Source organism: Micropterus salmoides, unplaced genomic scaffold, assembly GCF_014851395.1.
Source record: "Micropterus salmoides isolate LMB-PRFRI ecotype aquatic unplaced genomic scaffold, ASM1485139v1 Ms_hic_scaffold_8, whole genome shotgun sequence".
Taxonomy (NCBI): Eukaryota; Metazoa; Chordata; class Actinopteri; order Centrarchiformes; family Centrarchidae; genus Micropterus; species Micropterus salmoides.
Genome location: NW_024044570.1, coordinates 10397698 through 10414320, shown reverse-complemented (window position 1 = coordinate 10414320; position 16623 = coordinate 10397698). Strand labels below are relative to the sequence as shown.

Sequence of the window (16623 nt, the reverse complement as noted above, 5' to 3'; positions counted from 1 at the left end):
TCAGTTTTTGGTTGTCATGGTAATGTATTACGTCCGACTATTAACCACACTCCCATTCTCTGTTTGAGAAAGAACGTTCACCAAAAACGGCAGTTAAAACTGGCTGGAGGGGGTTTTAAGCTTCTATAAGTATTTTGTAATTTGTAGTCTACTGACTACTCAATGGGCTTTACAACACATGTCATGCAAGGTGCCAACATTAGCGGTTATGGGTTCAGTGTCTTGCTAGGACACTTCAACACTCTCGCTGGAGGAGCCAGGGATCAAACTAGGAATCTTACGATTATTAGACGACCACTCTTCTTCCCAAGCAATCGTTACACATACTAGACCAAATGGGTCTGTGTTGAGTAAAATGAGTGTTTACTTAAATTAAGAAGTGGGATGTGTTTTCGAATTATCAGAAATCCATCAGTCAAGAATTATAAATGGCTTGGATAATTCAGAGAAAGGAGGCTTCCAAATTATTGTCACAGATATAGTACAGAACAGTTTAGTGAGATATGGAAAGAGGAACTCTTACCCTCATACAGTGGTAACAAGAAATAACATGAGTGTGCAGGTAAAGTGGTTTAATGCACTTTAGACAACAAATGTTTTGTTCATTCTATTTTATTGTTTGATTGTATTCTAGAGTTGGGGATGCCAAATGGCATGCACACGAGTGAAGATAACATTCTGTCTTTTGAAGAATGTCTTAGATCCATTGGGGAAATTATGGTACTAATGTCAACCTAACTGTAAATAGAAGAAGAACTGACTGTTCAGTCACACTGTTCAAACACATACACAAAAAGACGACTTTTGGTAAAATTTTGCACAGAATGTAAAAACCATCCCTTTTCTTTCTGATTGTGAATGTCAATGTTCATAGTGAGACTGATTCTGAAGTTATCTAAATGCACCAATGACACACAGCGACACTGCAGAAATACTTCATGAGAGGATCTCTAATGACCTGACAAGATACTAGAGTGCTCTTAACATGCAGCTTGTCAAAAATCAATATCTAAACGTCTGCAATCAAATTTGACTGTTGTTAACTATAGTAACTCCAATTTATTTGGATGTATAATCACTGTAAAGTCACAGTTCTTTGTTTCAGTATTAGTAAGCGTCATTAAAACTCCATACTCCAAAGATTGAGAGGCCACATAAAAAATGTTCTGTTCAGTCAGAGCCATGGTAAGCATGGCTATTTTCCCTGTTGGCACCTTATGCCAGCGCTGAAAATAGAATTTAAAAAAAAGCCCCACTAGCTCGCCTGCACGTCTCATACATCTTCAGTCATGCGTAAGGCCGTCCGTCAGTTTTACTGCACATCGGCTTCCTCTCAACGCAGCATCGATGACTGATGGCCCTAAGTGCAACTAGATAACTACGGCAGGGGATGATAGAAATGTGAAAACACACATCGTAGACATGAAATTGGCCATTTTGGAGCAATTGACACAGAGAAGCTGAAGTGATGGCACTTCCTGTAATGCTCCTCCCTTGAAAGCGGAGATGGCTGGTTGTCTGCTGGGAGATAGCTACAGTCTACTGGACATATTACTTAGGTACACAAACCTAATAGATCTCAATACATGTTTTCTTCTTAGCCTTTTCTTCTATTTTGGCTGTTACGGAGTCACACTTGAGAATGGATAGTATGCCATGAAAAAACATTTCAGTTTCCTGGAAATTTCCCACAAAGGAATCAGTTGAAACAAATTGGGGAATAGTCAGCTACTATGAGGTAGAGTAATCAGAAGAGGTGTAATTAAACAATGGCCTGGTAAAAGTAGGGTAATGAGGGAAAAATGAATATAATATAAAAAATGGATCACTCTGTCTTAACAGTGAGTGGAATATTGACAGAGACAGGCAGGCGTATGAAATTATTAGATGATGATGAAGATGATATCTGAATTCATAAATATCTGTTTTTATACTTCACATCTTTTTCTTTTATGTGCATTTTCATTTTAATGTGAAACAGTGGATTGGATTTACTGATGATATTGATGATAATGCTACAGCAGCTCTGCCAGGGTTATAAGCACATTATAGAGGTCAGCAGTTTAACCCTTAAAGAATGCAATCAAGGAATATAAATTACTATATAATCTGTCATGGATAATGGCAATCATACCAATGGAACTCAGAAAGACTATGTATGCAGTGTACAAATATGCTTTAATGTAAACAGATATTTTTATCGCTGACATAAACCTTGATAACATGGTGAAATTTCAATCCCCCGTAGTTAAAGACACCCCAGATAGTCTGTATACAAGTGGGTGTAAAAATCAATTTAATGCTGATTAATAATTCATCTGTGTGTTGTCAGAAAGTGTTACTGGTCTAATGCTTATCAAATTGCATTACCTCTGACACCCTAGAATTGCATTGCTGGGGATGGTTTTCTTATTGACAAGCCATAAACACAATTTTCTACTGCTGATTAGGTAAGGCAACTTAAAATGCAAATGGGGGAGCATTTGTGGCACTACAGCAGTCACAGTGAAAACAAGTTTATTTATGTCATGTTAAGCACTTAATTTAGCTTTATTTCCTCCGTCAAATAAAAGGTGCCTTTCAAATGCAGGGGCTCACAATGGTAAATTAAACCACTTTGAAAGCTTTTGCTGCAACACACATTCAACTCGAACTTAAATGGAATATTGTGATAAAACCCTGTCTCCCTGAAATTACGTTGATACACAAATAATCTACAAAAGAAAATGTTTTTTGAAGGAAATGTAGTGTATCTTTTCTATCAACATTTTAAGGACAATTTGTAAATGAATGTATCTGGTAAGTTGCAAAAGTATTAATACTGAACATTTCAGTAAAATATTTACATTTATATTTATAAACAACGCATTACATTCCTTTTCTACATTTTATTCTCTTGCAACTAAAGCATTGTTAATCTTCATCATGGTTATGTTTAGGCACTCACAGGACTTGGTTAAAAAGATCATGATCTTGGTTTAAAACCGTTCACAGTGACTTGAAGCTGGAGACATGATATGTTTACTGTATTAAAATTCAACCTTATTATTAGCATTGTATGAATATCCATTTTGGAATACAAGGGACGAAAGAGAGATTGAAACATGCAGTTTAAAAGGATTGCTAAAATAGGTTTCAATTTTGAGAAATAAATGGAGATTTAACCCTAACACTATAAAAGTAGTATACTATCATGTTATAAAAGTGATCTTAGTAAACATGTATTGTATTAGAGCAGTAGGTTCTGCATGGTGGAGGAGCAGTGATGCTGAAGGTCAGGAGTGCTGAGTGGACCATGGTGAGATAGAAAACAACATGATTGTAAATGCCTATTATAATATACCATTTTAAACGAATCATACTTAAAATGTTATTATTTTCTTTCCCTTCTTTCAGTGTCTGCATCCCTTCTTTCTTCACTCTCACTTTCTCTTCTCTTAGTCTCTATATTCCTTCTGTCAATCTTTGAAACTGATGTAGAAGACATGGCACTGTTATTTTTTATATTTATTCAAAATAATATTTTACCATTTAAAATAAGAAATGCTACTTTTTAAGAGTTAATACTTATTTTACCTATCTCCTAAGTATAGCTTTGGTCAGCAGCTAGGACTATATCATAGTGGCTGAATGCACTATATTGATGAACACTCAATACTTACTGGATATGTTTACACTAATTACATAATTACTTTACAAATAATATTACTGTTCAAATTCATATCACAGTTCATCATCAAATTTCCTGTGTGTGGGAAGCGTTTCAAAAAATAAAAACATTCATGAACTAACAAACTATCAAGTAACTGATGCCAACATCTGCAGCTAAAGCTGTTAATGAAGTTCCAAAAGTTATCAATCTATAACTTTCTCATTCAAACCTATGTAGATGTCTACAAGAAAGGTTGAATTGAGGGCAACTGGACTTCTTCTGAAACATCATCTACAGCCAAGTCGAGTTGCTCTCCATTAAACTTTTCTTGAATAACCATGACCTTGATGACTGAGGAGATGTGTAGGTTTGTCTAACCCTTTCTCTCTTTTGTTCTCCCTCTCTCAGCACAAGAATCACAGGGAGATTCAGTGGAGCCTAAAGATTATCTGCAGTGATGTTTTAATAAACCAGCCAGTGACATCTTTGTGGAAAAAGTACCTTTCATATTTTTTTGTGGTTAGCCTTTTTAGCGATTGTGAGGTTGCTCCTGTTGATCTGAGTCAATCCCCTTTTTTCCTCCTCTCCATGTCAGCTGGGAAACCATACATTAGTACTCCTTTTTCTGACCGACTGCAGCATCTCCACACAAAAACTTTCTGTTCTTTTCATTACGGTTTCTGGCGCCCCACAACTCACTCCGTCTATCTCTCTCTCTCTCCACTGTGTCCGCTCGGACAAATAGCATGCACATAACTCAGAAGAGAGCTTGTGGTCAGGTATAAGAAAGGGAATTTGTGAGCAGATGATAGCGAGGTAGAGGAGGAAGAGAGCCACATGTTTGTTAGAGGCTTTTTGTGGAGCTTTTTCGTTCAGCGCGGCTCTGTCTGCACCAGAACAGCTGCTCTACAGTCATCAAATGCATCAAATGCGACCTGAGTGTCCAGAATGAGGTCGCATTTAAAAAGATCCGATCTGTATCGGATTTGGACCACATATGGAAGTGGCCCAATTCCGAACTGGAAAAGAACAGATTCCATGTGACTTGGCCTGTTCACACTGTCATAAAAAGATCAGATCTGAGTCACACATAGGCAAAAAAATTGGATTTGGGTCACATTGGGCTGCAGTCTGAACGTAGAGGAACACACTTTCCAAAAAATGTCAACAAGGTAACAATAACATTGTAACTACATACACTGTCAGTGGGCGTACAAATATTTTAAATCAACGCATTTATTGTATAAATTACCAAACATCACTTAAAATCACTGTTTTGTCGTTTCTCTCGCTCATTTTCAATTGCCCACCGGGAACTATCTGCCGTCTCCATGAACCATGTGACGATCAAGCATTTTGGACCCCCGCTGACGCAACTCTCTTTCTATAGGGCTCTGCCTAAACCAACACAATCCGGGCAGCATTTCCCGTCACAAGATAATTGGGAAACTATTGGGAACTATTATTATATATTTGTAATTTCTCAGACATATGGTTCTTTAAAATAGTCCCCAATTGTTGTTTTGAAATGTCCCAACCACCTGCTTGAGAGACACCTAAAGTCCATTAAGAAGTTCATGCATTCTGAGGGATGCTTTGGTTGACATGTACCACCAGTGATGTTGAATGACACTAATTAACTCAGATAAGATGAGGACATCAGATGTTTCAGCATATGAAATGTTTGTTCAGGACCAGTGTGAGATGAGTCGGCTCTCTTAAGCCTCTGTTGCACCCTCATACCACGGCATGCAAGAAGGTGTCAAGTTGTTTTGTTCGTACTATTTGTACTAATTGTTGGTTCGTTTTAAAAAATCAAGGCCTGCAAATCTATTGTTTCAGTGCACTGATAAAACTCAAATTCTGTACACTGCATGAAGATCAGTAGAAGCTTCTCATAATTCAGGTTGTGCAATAATACTCACAGGCAGTAATTGCTGGCCTGCTGATTCCAAAGAACTGCTGGAGCTGCTTACTGTGCGGAAGGCGGGAGGCTGGAGGTGTGAGGTGGGTAACGTCTCCCCTTAATCCACATACCCTCGCAGCATTCCCTCTTCAATTGATCAGCGACCTGCAAGAACCAACAGTGAAAATCTTACTTCTAAGTTAATAAAGATAATTAGATAGTCAGGTAGGTTACTTAATGTTTAACATGTATTAGTGAATTTTCACTTATGAAAGTGGTGGTGATGGAACAGTGGATAAGACACATGCCTTTGGTGTAACAGAGTCCTGGGTTCAGTTCCACACTGTGACACATCCACCAATGTGTCCCTGAGCAAGACACTAAACCCTAGTTGCTCCAGAGGCATGCGACCTCTGACATACTTAGCAATTGTAAGTCACTTTGGATAAAAGCGTCAGTTAAATAAATGTAATGAAAGTGACATGTCTGAGGAAAGCATGGCATGTAGAGAAACTCTTTATTTTAACAGCTATAATTTATTTTGCTCTATAAAAAGACACTATTTAATCAGGTCATCATATTGTATGTGCATGTAGTCCATATATCTTCTGTTGATTTAAAGTACTAATCTGCTTGAGTAAATTGCTATTTAATTATGTTCCCCAAAATCAGAAGCAGAGACATCTTTTAGTGGGTGTTTATACTGATCTTAAGAAGCCTTTTACTGAAAGCCATTTAACTATCACCTGATAGTTTAGTAGCATGTACTAACATTAAAAGGGGGCATCCTATGACTGTGAATCCCAACCACAGCATACTCCTGTCACAGTGAACCAGATAAATTATTGTTTCTTATTTCAAAAGCAGGACTCAGCGCTTCGTTGATTTCCTGAACCCAGTTGCTTGCTATACCTTTTTTACAGATATATGCAATATTCTATTTGGATATACTGAATGCAATGTGGCTTTTCTGGTTCTTTAAACATTCAATAACTGATTATCTGTCTACATGGGGGCAGCAGAAACAAGTTGTAAATACACTAATAAATTGTCAGTTTTTTGGTTGATGTAGCAAACTTGTGTGCAAACAGTCACTTACTTACACATCCAGCAGAGACAGAGTTTCTGATTTGATGAATACAAGTCCCAATATTTACTTTTCATTTAGCTCTGTTTTGGTCTCCACCAACTCCTAGGGGAAATATCTTAGTTCTCAGTGCTCCGTTATATTCACCAGTTAGTCGCTAACTTTGTCTGCCTGCTGTGTACAGTGGATTTATGAAAGCTCTTTGACTAAAACCAGCTGCCTCCTGTGTCGAGAAAAAAATGCTGATAAGAGCAGAGTGAACCAAAACAGCAAAGCTGCATGCTGCAGAAGCACAAGAATGAGCTAAAAGACGTTGAAATGCTCCATAGAAATGGAGTGGAACTGCAGAGATGGGTGATAATAACTCTATACGTTCTCACCACAAGCGACCGCTTTCACATACACATAGTCATTTGATTCATTGAGAGTATAAAAATGTTGATTATCATCATCTTTAAAAAGACTTGTGTGATATTCCAGAAAGGAAGCAAGACATTATGAAAAGCCTGACTTCAGTTAACCTAAACAATTGGTTAAGGTTTAAGCCATTCCTGGTTTAAACAATCAACAAGAATGCAAATTCATAGCTTTCAAACTATATGCATTTCTCAGGAGACATGAATAAACAAAACGAAGCATATTTGACAGAGTGGAGTTTGCATAAATATCCCTCAGGCAGAATGAAAAAGAAAAAAAAAACTGATTTGGCCTACCATTCACATTAACAATATTTTTACACATGCAGCAACTTCATTCTGAAGATCTTTGCAAAAACTACTGCCATATTTCAGCTTTGGTTTTTGATTTCACAGCTCGACTTGCTGCCAGTAATAACCACATGCTCCATTTCCCTCTCCGTGGGTGAGAGACAATTTTAGTATAGACTTTGAAAATGCCAAAGAGGTCTTGAGTGTTCAGAGGTTGTGGGTACCATAGTTGATTTGTTCCTTCATTACAGAAAATAAATAACAAAAGAGCTTCTGGTGAAATTATTAATATTGACATTTCCAAAAAATGTTTTTTGTATTACAGAATTTTCCACTAGAGGCTACTAGGACCGCCTGATGACCAATTTTGTCCAAGATAATGAAACCATCAGACACTTGGTCCCAAAAATCAAAAGCTGTAACTATTTGCAATGGTTTTTACAACCACAAATCCCTGTAATATCATTATACGAGCTGAGCTACATTTATCAGCAAACAGTGCAAAAGGGAACAGCCACCAAATGGCTTGGCAAATATTTTATCTTCCACAATTGACACATACAGAATTTGCTGATGCATTGACATCAGAAGGGTTGAACTTTCCTTTAATTTCCTGGCTACAAAAAGTAAGACCTTGGATTCAAAGCAAAGTGTTGGAGCATCTGTGCTGGTATAATTTGTCTGTAGAATTGTTGGCAGAAACAGGGAGACCTTGTTCTTCCGCTGCAAGATGTTCTACATCTCATCTGCCTCATTACTGGCAAACAATTAATTTCAATGTATGATATTTGGTATCAGATGAATTAATATTTCTGAAATATTAACATTCATAATTTTATTACAATCAAACGTAGATATGCTACACAGATTATTTAGAATTTGTGCTACAGCTTAAATGCCACTTATGGACAGGCCATTAACAAACACTGCAAAATTAAGATTAACAATCTAAACAGTTTGCATTTGTGGCAGATACCATTTTGAAAAGAAATCGGACTTTGGCAGCGACAGTCATAACTGATTGGTATTGTAAAATGCAGCACTGTATGATTATTTGAATACTGACTTACTGAATGCCTGCTGTGGATTGATAACGCATGAGACATTTTCTAATATAACCAATGCATTTGATTAGAATTTTACTTTGAGCTGCTATAGGCAATATTCAAGATGGTATATGGTCTCTAACAATTGCCAACATGGATATGAAGCTATAACCCTGCAGTGAAACTTAAATGCAGAGGGAAACAAACACAAATAATTGCCATTGAAAAGGAATTAATTCAGTCACTTCTAAGTAAAAGTATCTGACATATAAATGTGTAAAGCTATAAATGATGAGAAGCAACAACAACTTTGGTCATTTGCTAAATAAATAAATAAAGCATGCACTTAACTAACAATGTCGGAGGACGCTATAATAATTAAATAGCTTTTTAGTGCCGTGTTTGTTTGCTTGGCTGGCTGGCTATATGCTGCAGTTTCCAGCTAAAGAATACTGTGCTAAAATTTCTCGGTTCACACTTATTTAGTTTTATCAGTTAGCTTTCAAGAAGCAGTGAATGAATCAATAAAAGACCCAAACCTGCAAAAGAGGTTCTGTGTTATTTATAATCCACACCTCTAGTGTTATGCAGAAGTGGGCTGAATCAACAATGGCGAACCATTAATGAAGTAAAATCCTGGTGTCAGGGAAAGCAAGTTATGTACTGTGTAAAGATGTGCTATGCTTGGCTTCCCTCTGATAATGCACAAGGAGCTGCTTGAGTGAAACCTGGAAGTCAACTCCCCATCAAAACTGCTGCTGGGTATTTTAAGAGTGAAACAGAGCCTGATAAGGGAATTGGCCCATTGTTTCCCCACTTGAAAGCCGTCAGCTTGGGCATGCAAAAATTATTCCTGCCACTCTGTGACATTGACGGGACCTCCGAGAATATCAGTTTTACTGCCCCCGCTCTACCATCACCATGGCATGCAAAGTAGCAGGTAGCTACTATATGTTTGTCTAAGTATAGCTGAGACTTAAGGCAGTAAGGATGCTTAACTGACATATTCTTAAGAGAGAGTCAGAGGGATAACAGGATCCAGACAATAACCTGAAAACATGCTACTTCTCCTTTGACAAAGTTGGGATAATTGCAAAAAGACAAAAGTACACATATTTAAGTCTACATAGAAATTAAACCCCTATAGAAAACAGGGTACTGTGGAGAAAGAAGATGAGCCATTGATAAACACCATCTGCACAGCATTTAACTTATAAACAATTAAAATGGAGAATAGGGGAACAAAACGGAATGGAAAACAAGAGCATGATAGAAGACGGGCGTCTTATGTAAAAATCCTACCAGAAAGCTTGACAGAAAAGTATTTTCAAGGGTAAGCATATGAAATAATAAATAACATAAATGTATGTATAATTGAATTACAGATCAACAGCAGAAAAGCCTCTGTAAAGAAAAAAAACTTTTCATGTGCTGGCATGATTTTACAAATCATCTCCTCGACGTCTTTGCAACTGATAGCTTGGGACATTCCTTTTTTTCCCATGTGTCTGTGACAAGATTAGGCTATCTCTCCTTGTGCACATGGATGACTGACTCCTCTGGGCCGGTCGCATCTCTCTTGCATCCCCTCCCTCCATCCCAAGGCAGAAAACATTTCTATTTTGAACAGGATTAGTTCTCACCACAAGCCACCTGACAGGCAAAAGCATCAAAAGCGCATGCCCCCCAGGCACCCAGAAAAACTTATCATGGCCCCAGTGACTAACAGGGATCCTGGAGAGTTTACCTTACAGTGGCATGCACAGTGGGTAACACAGTTCCAACCTCTATACGACGCCTTTCAACTGCCCCTGTCTGTGAACATTAACCACACAGGATTTTGAAGCCCTATATCTTTCAAGCAGTAAATAAATTTGTGTCTCAAAGAGAAAAATACTCCCAATCCCTTGGCAGAGTTACCAAACAACATATTTGTCATTAACTTAAGAGGATGGATTGGTTCAATATCTAATATTATAAAATTGCAGACTCATACTAGAGCAGCAAAATAAAAAAATAAACAAACAGACAAGATAGTTCAGATGGCAGGTATTAGCACATGCCAAAAATATCTGGTACATGACTTTGCAAGGAAAACACTGTCATTGTGTTGTTTATGATTTCAGTAGAAATCCTTGTTGCAGTTCCTCTTATCTGCATTTGGGGATAAACTTTCTGTCAGTGTGTTGTGTATTACAACAATACTCTTCCCTAATCTGTAGTCTGTGCTAAAAATTCACAAACAAGGGATTTGATATGAAAAATAAGACTTTAAGAAACATTTTTTGTTTTGAAATGTAGCCTGATAAACAATCCAACAATCAGATTTTTACAAGCACAGATGATCTGTTCCTGTGTGAGCAGGAGAAGGAATATGAAAGATCTCATCTTTCTCAACAATTAACAGCATTTAACAATGGCTTCAGGGTGCCACAAGGAGCAAGATGCTTAACCCCACCTGCACTATTGGGACTGCTCATTTACACTCACAAGCTCCAAGGCATTAAGTGTTTTCACTGATTGACTAGCTTGGTGTATTATGGGGAAAAATGTATGAATGATAAACCTTCACTAAGCCAATGAAGGGAAAACACAAGAAGACAAGCAGCCATAGGTGGATTAATCAACAAACTGAATCCTAAACAGTATGGGCCGGATTTACTAACACCCTGAATAAAGAGTTCTAAATTGCGCATGCATTGTAAAATATTGCACGTTTAATTGTAGTAGCCTACCTGTTACCGGTGATTTACTAAGAATTATTGAGTAGATAACAACAGGTGTAAACACAATGGAGGTGGCAGTATTTAAATGAGGGTTTTGCGTGTTTTAATCATTTCTGCCATGGATTTGTGAAATTTTGGGGGTCTCTAAAATATTGTCAGTATGCTTTTTGTCATTAATTTCTATATTTCTGTATCATAATAGATCATGCATAAAATCAGGAGCGTCGTGCTTCATCCAGCCAGAGGGAACGATCACAGACCGTCCGCACCATACCCGGTCGATCTACAATCTCTTGTCCCTGGCCTTGTACGTCCCAACGCCCCATTCCCTCTCCGATACCTACAATGGATTGTGTCGCTCTTACAACCAGCGCGCTGTGGACAGTTGGTGATCGTTCCTTCTGGCTGAATGAATTTTACGTGATGCATGCACTACTGTAGCTGGGCGCTCTCCGCAGCACCACGCAACTTTCTAAATTCTTCCATCTCACCGAAACAACAATTAGATAATAACATTAGATAATAATATTAGATATATTATTATTATTATTATTGTTGTTATTTATACTATTATTAGTAGTAGTAATATTAGATAATAATTTTAATTTCTTTACGTCTTTTACGTCATTATGGCTGTGTCTCCTTCTTGCAACGATAACAGCAGCTATCTCTGCACAACACTTTGCACCTTCCTTTCAAATGTATTAAATACAGTTGCTGTTGCACTCACATGAAATTGCTTTTAGGCTTGGTAGATCACATTGCTTGTAGTAAATAAATGTTTGCATGTTACCCTCCCATTGCTTTTCACAATAAAATTGAAACGCCCCAAATTGCATATTCACAAAAGCAAAAGTAGTAAATGAACAACAGGTGCACATTGTATTTTGCTTGTTTTATTCTTGCAAAATACAACTGGAAAAATGTCAGTTTGTGGTTTTACATGGGTTTATATGCATGTATCAAAGATTTTAAATACTTTATTAAGTACAGTGACTTCCTGGAGTTACTTTCAGCGTACTATATTTTTAAAAGCCAACTGTCTTTCTTCTGTTCTCCACAATGACTTGGAGGAAACGGATTATTTCTTAAACTGATGAATAATACATGCTCTGATTGCTTCCTACCTACTACCTCTCCAAAACAAAATCATTTTACTGCTTCTTATAAAAAAAAAGTAGTGTCCTGGAGATCATGGCAGTGCTAAAGTAAAAGCAAGTAAAATCAAATCTCTACTGCACTTAAGAGGAAGCTGAACACTTCTTCATTTTCATTTATCTTACCCAAATCACACTACTCAGAGAAAATACCTGTAATTTGATGTGTTGTAAAATAATTTCAGTTCAAAAGCTGTATAGGCTACAGGGTCATGTGGACCACCTCTCACGCAGGTCCAACAGCACAGATCATTAAAGCAATACCTTCAACCTTGACATTCTGTATTTTGGCCTGTCATTTTCCTCCCACCTCTGTCACAGTGTAAAAGTTTCTAGAGTGCCATTACTGTTTACTGAAAATTGCATGCTAGCATTGTTGGCAATCATTTTCAAAACCTGTGGAAAACTAAAGCAGTCTTTCATGTCATAGTTTACACAACAGTGAAACAATTTCATTGCATAGCAATTCGATGTAACTGCAGAATATCGGTAAAACATTGTAGTGCACAAACTTCAAGAACCACAACACACATTAAAGGGACTATATGTAACACAAATACCTTATGTGTTCACTTCCAGAAATGTGGTGCTCATGTTAAATAAATTCAAGGACATGATAGTAAATTGTATTTACAGGCAAAGAGGTAACCAAATGTGTAGGATTTAACGTGTCTGACCTTGGCGACTACTTTGAATCAAAAAAGACCATACGGCAGACTGCAATCCACACAGGTACTCCTAACTGTAATAAACAAAAATCAGCTTTTCCCAATAAGCCATGAAATGATCTTCCTTCTTGATCTACATTTCTTAAGATGCTTGTATGAAAACTCTGTGATTGCTGTCAGTGTTAACAACAGCAACACTCAACTAAAAATACCATATTTCACAAAACAACAATTGATAATTGAATTGGTTATTGGGACTTTATGTAATTTTGATATTTGATATTCACTGCACCAAGTGCTCTGTCAAACCACTACTTAATTTATGTGATGCTGTCTTTCACTTTCTACTGTCAAACTGACTTGATTCTTTCTGCTTCCATCACACCAGCCCATCAGCCTAGTTTATTTTGCCAGGCTTTAAGTGAAACCACCTGTGTTGTTTATTCTCATTTCCCCTAAATTCCACTGCACCTTTAAAGGTAAAAGTATACTATATTTAAGTTAATCCGGTGCTAAATCATTTTAAAATAATTAATTGGCAGAAAAATAATCAACAGAATCTTGTATTCATTTATCAAATTTCTCTTGGTCAGATGAGACATGTACTTTAAATTCTAATTAAGGAAAACAATACCTCCCACTTATATGAGCGTATCCTAAAATAGCGCCCCTACCAGTGGTGTTGCATATGCGACTCATATGAGCGTATCCTACAATAGCGCAATAGCGCCCCTATCGGTGGAGTTTGTGCATGCCTCCAAATTTTTAAATTCATTTCCCGACCGGACCCACATTACGTTAATCACGTGACCTACGTCAAATGACATAAACACGTGGACACTGCAGCGACACTAAGGAGGTGAACCCTACCTGCTAGCAGACGTGAGGCAGATGTGCATAGCTGTTGGGTTCACTGGTCAACATGTATAGAATCACTGAATTAGGTTTAGGCACACACCACTGTGAAGGTTAGGGTAAGTGTAAGGGTTTACTAGGGGCTGTCAACACCTTTAAGACTGATATAGTTAGCTAGCTAACGCTACGAAACTAACTTAGCTCATGCAACTTAACTTTATTAAAAAAAACAAATCAGTGTTTCACAATGAACATTGTTGGAACGGAACACTGAATCTCCCTGGTGAAAAGCACCTAACTGACTATCCATCTACACAACCCGCCACCACCAGTACAATTTTATAGCTATTTATAATACGCAATCATCTTTGTCATGTGTTTGCGATGTACAACCACTAGAGGTCAATGTCACTATAAACTTAAACATGAGTCGTAATTTTGTATGGCTAAAATGACCTATATGCTCATTTTTCTATGCAGGTCAGGCTCACATCTGTAGTGGTTGGAGGTCCATATGATTAATTACAACCAGTTGTCTTGTGTCCTGTACATGAGTATTTGTATACATACAGGTATGTAACAGGTATATTATTTGGTACAAACTTGTTTTGTTTTCAAAAGGTCAGTGTCAGAAAACATATTGAATTTAACATTAATAGTGTGAATCTGAAGTTGCTTTCACGCCTAACCTGTTGGTGCAGTTCAAACTGTGGTGCGTTTGTCCGTTTAGTTCCATTTGTTTGAGTTGTGAAAGCAATGAGGACCAAGCACAAGAATTATGATATTCTGTTGTTTTAGCACAAGTTTAGAAGTTAAACTACTATTAAATCCAACTGTTGATCATGAAGGAAGTGGTCTTACAAGTGACCTGGATAAGCAACACGTATATTTATGCAAGATAATTTGTTAACCATGGTAACATATATACATGTCACCATGTGAGTGCAGGAATGATCAATCATAAAGTGTAAATGAGCTGTGTTGTTTTTGTGTCCTACTGTGTATTTAGGCAGTTCCTCATTTAAAAGCAATACTTCGATAAAAGACACCTCTCGCTGATCTTGATTTTACCTGTTATCATTCATAACATGAGGTCCAGCTACTGTCTTACTTATAATGCTCATAATAAATAATTTCTTTGGAAGCTCTTTATAACACCAGATAAATTACCATATAAGAAGCAGTAAAATGCTTCATGACCTGCTGTCAGCCACCAGAATTAGATTTCCTCATGAGAATCAATGTAGTGCTGACGATGCAGAGTGAGAGAGTCACCAAAACAGTCCAATGAATGACTTACTTGTCAGTTCCTATGACTTAATGTTAACAGCTCCTGATCTCTTTATGTAAAGCCTGTGTAATCACAGAACTGACCAAAAATAGTAATTTAAATTAACTACAGGTATGAAAGAAACAAGTGCTGTGTTCACTAAAAAAACCCCAACATTGGTTGGTATTTGTCTGTAAGGGTAATATTGTTATGGTTTTATAAAAACAGATTTTACTATCCATCCCCAATTTATTCTCAACATAAAAACTTAGTATTTAAGTAGCACTAGCCCAGTGGAAAAACATAATCTAAATAACCACAGTCAACCTCCCATGAGGCAACAAAAAACCTTTTGACATGCAAAAGTAATTATGTGCACCCTGAGTCCTTGTTTTCATGGCTCATGACTCATGCCTCTGAAAGGAGTCTGAAATCATTTTAATGACTTAATTTAAAAGCACAACACAATCAAGGTAATTAGGGGAACCTAGCAAAGTTTGGGTGACTGAGGTTTTAAGTCATCGAGGGGGAAGATGCTGCAAATGCTGGCCGTCACATTAGTTCCATCTCTAATTAGAGGGCAGCAGTTTAACTGGGGCAGATGAGAGAGGTGTCCAGGGAGCTCTGTAGGTCCACTTTAATTAACAGATAAGCAATTAATCAATTACTCATTTGTGGAGGGCAATTAAGAAAAATTTCCTGAATCTGATCTTAATTGTGGTGTTGTTTGCTTTGAATATGCACTGTGCCTTTTCAGGTTTTAGTCTGCAGCTGCTGTGAAAAGTCAAAGTGGTGCTTAAATATATTACCATATGTTTTGGTCATTTCATTGCACAATGAGAAATTTGAGCTCAGTCATGATTCACCATTTGCAGCGCTCCATGCCAATTTTTAAGCAATCCATCACATAATTTGCTTCACACAAGCAAATTAATCTTCAATGTATAATTATAATATCATTAAGAGGCTGTGTATCCCTGAAAATGATGCCTAAATGATTTCATGAATCATTCCACCCAAGGTGTGACCAAAACAAAAAAAAGGAAAGCTGGATACTGCAACTACTGCATCTTCAAGTTCAGCTTTGTTAATTTTGTCACTTAACACATTAGCACAGTCGTTTCTTGGGTCATGAGCTGTTGTGCTGAATTAACCCAAGATATTGTTTTCCATATTATCTAACAGAAAAGAAATGCAATCATATTGGATACACTATCTCACAGTATATAATACCCCCCAGCAATAACAAATGACCATTTATACCCAGTGAGTTCTAATGAAGAACCATATAATCACCTTTAAATTAATGAGATACTGTAATAAACACATCATTTGCATGCAGTGTATAAATAGTAAATTCTATGTTTCTTGCAAGTTTATTCTAAATGCCACACAGTTTTTTTATTGGCATGCACAGTTTATTCTTATTTTTTCTACTCTTTTAGTAATTTGTATTGAGCAGTAAAGTATAAAGGAATCTCTCACCATGGTTTGCTTTTATCTAATATCTAATAAATTACTCAAATTGTCAAGGCCAATATAACATCGG

The 16623-nt window shown here is 37.1% G+C and overlaps 1 protein-coding gene across 1 annotated transcript in view; it reads right to left on the bottom strand.

Moving 5' to 3' along the window:
• Positions 1–16623, bottom strand: part of lingo1a (leucine rich repeat and Ig domain containing 1a) — a 148834-nt gene that overhangs the window by 67220 nt on the left and 64991 nt on the right. Inside the window, exon 2 of the mRNA XM_038706781.1 lies at positions 5578–5723. The gene's annotated coding sequence lies outside the window, so the exon portion shown is untranslated. The remainder of the gene's footprint in view (positions 1–5577; positions 5724–16623) is intronic.